Source organism: Physeter macrocephalus, chromosome 9, assembly GCF_002837175.3.
Source record: "Physeter macrocephalus isolate SW-GA chromosome 9, ASM283717v5, whole genome shotgun sequence".
Classification (NCBI taxonomy): Eukaryota; Metazoa; Chordata; class Mammalia; order Artiodactyla; family Physeteridae; genus Physeter; species Physeter macrocephalus.
Window position 1 is genome coordinate 73,092,678 of NC_041222.1, and position 5,027 is coordinate 73,097,704.

Consider the following 5,027-nt stretch of genomic DNA (forward strand, 5'->3'; position numbering starts at 1 on the left):
ATGGACACTTAGGTTGCTTCCATATCTTGGCTACTGTAAAGAATGCTGCTTTGAACATCGGGATACATGTATCTCTTCAGATAAGTGTTGTCGTTTTCTTCGGATATATACACAGCAGTGGAATTGCTGGATCATGTGGTAGTTCTGTTTATAGTTTTTTGAGAACCTCCATACTGTTTTCCACAGTCGTTGCATCGATTGACATTCCCACCAATAGCATACGAGGGTTCCCTTTTCTCCACATCCTCGCCCACATTTGTTTCTTGTGGTCTTTTTCACGGTAGCCATTCTGACAGGTGTGAGACTGTGGTTTTGATTTGCAAAACCTGTTGGCAATCTATATCTCTTAACTTTACTCTGTGTCTTTCTTTTTTGTGTTCATTTGCATATGAATGGTATGTGGGTCCGATATTCACATCAACAGAATTGATTTGCCATTCCTCTGCCTTTCTTGGAATAAACTAGTCATCAAGAGCAGACAGTTAAAAAACTTAACCACAAGTTGTTTTCCCGAAGTTTAGCTGTCAGTCAGTTCTCTGGAATTTTGAACCACGGAAGGTTCAGTGAATGATTATAGAACTAACTCACAAAAGTGCCAGAAGACCGTGATATGCCTAAGAAGTACTTTTGTCAACTCTACTTACGAAGGATTTTAAGGTGTTTTGGTTTGTTTTCCCTGCCAGAGATTTGCTTTTTACTGGAGGGAAAATCAGCTATATTTTCTCCTGGTTCTACCACTTATAATCCTATGACCCCAGGCCGTCAACTTCCTTTTAGGGCCTCTATCTCCTCATCGGGGGAATGTTGGTCCCCTGATGTAGTCCTAGGTAAGGTTCTTGAAGGTAGGCTCACCATTCTCTGATTTATCCCATTACCTCCTTAGCATCTAAGATCAAAGTGTCCCTAGCCTGTGGTGATGGATCAGTGCCAAGCCACACATGTACAAGAGGAGATGCCTCGCCAAGTCACATGCCAAGTGTCCTAAATTGAGGCCAAAGGTCAGTTGGCAGCAACACTGTCTGTGGCTGGAGAGGATCCCCAGCACTGAACTCCCTCAACCTTTTTTACTGGAAGCGTAGTTCATGTGTTAAGTGCCTCAGATCTGCCTGCCTGCGCCTACTATTTAGTATTTTTAGTAATTTACTTTAAAAATCTGGTGTCCAGCACTCCCTTCCCCACCCCCACTCTTCGATGCACAAAATGTATCTGTAAGGATCATGCCAAGTCACCCAGCTGGTATTTCAGGGTGGGTTAGCTTTGAGGGACACCGTTTCCCTACCACATAAATTATCTTTTCTTTCCGAATGTGAACAGATGTAGTGAAGGGTTTCACAGATGGTGCAAGTGTCTCTTTTTGGATTCCTTTTCTTTGAAAACTGTCCATGAGTCCACTTGATTCAGAGGCCAGGCAGATATCAGCAGTCCTAGCCTTCTCAGCACAAGTGTTCAGGAAGGGCAAGTTCTGAATGAGCTGTAAACTCGCTGCTTAAAAGATATCATTTCCCCTTCTTTCCTTTTTTTTTTTCCTCTTTCTCTTTCTTTTTTTCCTTTGCCTCCATGCAATACCACCTTATTCTGTGGAACACAAGAGGCAGCAACCCGAACATATTTCCATGCATACTAATCCTTCCCTCTTCCGAAAGAGAAAAAACCTAGGATGACAATCCACCCGCTCCCCCCAGATCCTCTCTGTTTGCTCATTCCTCTCTTTTATTAGTATTGAATGGGGATTAGACAAAACGGAAAAAAAGGCAGGAACGATGCAGACAGGAAAGGAATTGAAACAGCGGGGTCTGTGCTTTCTGTGGTTGTGGAAGTAGACAGGACTCCCTGGCCAGTTGGTGGTGTTTCTAGCAAAATCACAGATCTTGGGATAATTTGGGGTAATACTCAGGGTTTGGGGATGGGCTAGGATTCTGGCCAGGGTAAGGCAGACCTAGGTACATTCACAATGCCTAGCTTCTACTTTGGATCTGGATTGTTCCCAAACCAAAGATCTTTCCCCTCACACCCTCCTTGGCATGTGGTTGTTTTGGCTCCCTCTTGGGATTACTAAAGCACTGGAAACTCCTATAAGGTCATTTGAAACAAGAGTGATAGAATGAGTGAAACTGTGGAGTGGCTCTGATTTCCAGAACCCTCCAGGCTTTATAAGGGGGTGGAGGGGGGGAGGTCCATTTCCCAACTTCCAAGCAAAACCAGTTTAGGGTTGCAAAAACACAGCTGCTGTTGCTTTCCACTGACCTGTGGCTCAGAGTGGCAAGGGACATGTGACAATCAATATCTGGCTCAGGCCATTGTGCTGGGTGACCCCTAGAAAGAAGGAAAGGCAACTCTAGTATTCAAAACTGCCTCTGGTAGGAGGATTTCTCAGGCCCATGGCGTCTCCTGGCTTTTTTCAGCTCTGCGGGTTGGTTGGTGACCTCCAGCCAGCACCATCTTCAAACCAGGAGTTGCCACACCTGGAGAGGCAGCCCCAAGGGGCTGGTGGAAAAAGCCAGAGTTCAAAACCTAGCTCTGCCTCTTACTGGATGTATGCCCTGAGGCGAGTTTTTCCATCTCTCTGAGCTGCAGTTTTCTCAGATGTAAAATGGAAGTAATGATAGGCTGGAATTTACAGAGATGTTGCCAGAGTTAATAGAAGATGGTATGAAGCACTTGGCACGTGCTGATACTTAGTAATTAGTCATTGGCTCTTCTCTCTCCTAACTTCTGCAAGTAAAATTTCCTTCATTTATATAGTGAAACTACACAATTATCTAGTCTCTAAGGAAAAAAGGAGGCAGATGGGGAGTGCGTTATATGACACATTTTCTACAAGAGCCACACTGGTCACTATATCCATCCTGAAATACCAGCTGGCTTTGTAGGGTGGTAGGAACAGCAGGAATCATGCAAGGCTTCCAAAGGTCTGCCAGGGCATGTATAAGCTACAGGGAAGCAAACTGACACATTGTGTCCTGTGTCCTCACTGCATCATGGCAAATATGGGTACAATTTGGCAACTGGTTTAACCATAGAATTTTGGCAAACTGAGCCCCTTTAGGGATGATTCAGTGACTTAAGGCTTTTGAAAGATATGAACAGCCCACCATGCCCAGTTCAGTGAGGGGTTCCCACCACTTCCAGAGTTTCCTGCCTGAGTTTTCTCTCTGTAGTTACCTCCCATTCCTCCAAAACATCTGCCAGGCTAAGTTAGAACACAGGTCAGGTAGTGCCCTCAGTCATGTTTGGTTTGGCCATTGTGCTGCAGGCCCACTCAGTAGTTTAGAAAAATCTAGTTACTGACATTTATAAATCAAGAATGTTCATGTAGAAATCCAGACTGCCAGCCTCGCTTGAAAACTTGGCTCTGTCCACACTGGGCTGGCATATTCCAGCATGCAGCCCGCAGCTGGAGCCAAGTGGCTGCCGCTCCCTTAGCCGGGCAAACGTTGCCCAGGCTGCCAGGCCCCTCCGCTGCCTGCTTCACTTGTTCAGGCCCCCTTCCTGAACCGTGTGGTATTTGGCTGCGATTCACTCCCCCTCTCAAACGTATACTTTCCATGGTACCTCCCTGCTTTCTGAATCAAGTGTACCTTCCTCACCTGGCTCTCCACGGTGTCCAGCAATGATTCTCAAACTGGACACGCGCTAGAGACACCTGGGAGATTGTCAAATTCCTGGCGCCTCCCCCAGTCCCTTCTGATTCAGTAGCTCAGCGGTAGGACTCGGGAGCCTATTTTTAACAAGAAAGAGCCCCAGGTAATTCTACTGCAGATGATCTAGGGCACGCCCCAGCATCCCGTGCTAGGCTTTCTTTAGTTTCAGTTCCGGAATTCCTAGAGAAGTCAGTTGGCCTTCCCTCTCCCCCACCAAATGGCAGCTCCTGCAAAAACCACGTGGGACTAGGGGAAAGAGGCGATTCCGAGTAAAAAGGCACTCTTCCTTCTCATTCTCTCCCGCCTGTTGCCGGTGCCCGGCTCATCCCATTGTCTCTGCACTCGTAACTCCAGGAAGGCAGGGGTTGCTTCTCACTCAGCTGCCTCTCCCCAGAACTGCCTGGCACTGGACTTTAGACACAGTGGGTGTGCTCATCATCTATCTCTTTTACGTTTTTAACTAGTTTTCAAACAGTTATATTTGTACAGTTAAAATGCAAATAATACCAAAGGATATATAATGAAGCTGAGTCTTTCTCCCAATCCTGACTTCGAGGCCTCTGTCCCTCTTAAAGGAACCAGTCTCTTTTGTGTCTCCACGAAGACATGGGCCTGTCTATGGAGACAAGGCCCACTTGTCACTTTTTATCCCCACAAACAGTTTTCTGTACAAACGGTCCTCGACTTACAATGGTTTGACTTACAATTTTTTGACCACTTTGGTGCAAAAGCAATAGGCATTCAGTAGAAACACACTTCGAATTTTGACTTTTGATCTTTTCCCGGGCTGGTGATATGCGGTACAATACTCTCTTGTGATGAGTCCCAGTCAGCCACACCATCAGGAGGATGAACAACCGATACCCTTACAACCATTCTGTACCCAGACAACTACCCTGTTTTTCATTTTCAGTACAGTATTCAATAAATTACATGAGATATTCAGCACTTCGTTATAAAATAGGCTCTTTGTTAGATGATCTTGCCCAAATGGAAGCTAACGTTAAGTGTTCCGAGAATATTTGAGGTAGGCTAGGCTAAGCTGTGATGTTCGGTAGCTTAGTATATTAAATGCATTTCAAATTACGATATTTTCAGTTTACAACGGGTTTATCAGGGTGTTACCCAATCATAAGTTGAGTAAGATATTGTACTTTGTTTTCATTTTATAGTAATATGTTGATCATTCCCTATCAATCATCCCCAAAATAGGTTTTATGACTATTTATTCATAAAAACCTTGGATTAGATAGGGAAATGTTACTATTATTATCTTAAAATTAAGACTGTTGGGGCTTCCCTGGTGGCGCAGTGGTTGAGAGTCCGCCTGCCGATGCAGGGGACACGGGTTCGTGCCCCGGTCCGGGAGGATCCCACATGCCGCAG

At 45.4% G+C, this 5,027-nt stretch overlaps 1 protein-coding gene across 2 annotated transcripts in view; it reads left to right on the forward strand.

Annotated features, from left to right (window-relative positions):
- ACO1 (aconitase 1) overlaps nt 1-5,027 on the forward strand; it is a 60,268-nt gene that overhangs the window by 14,486 nt on the left and 40,755 nt on the right. The gene's annotated exons all lie outside the window — the stretch shown is intronic.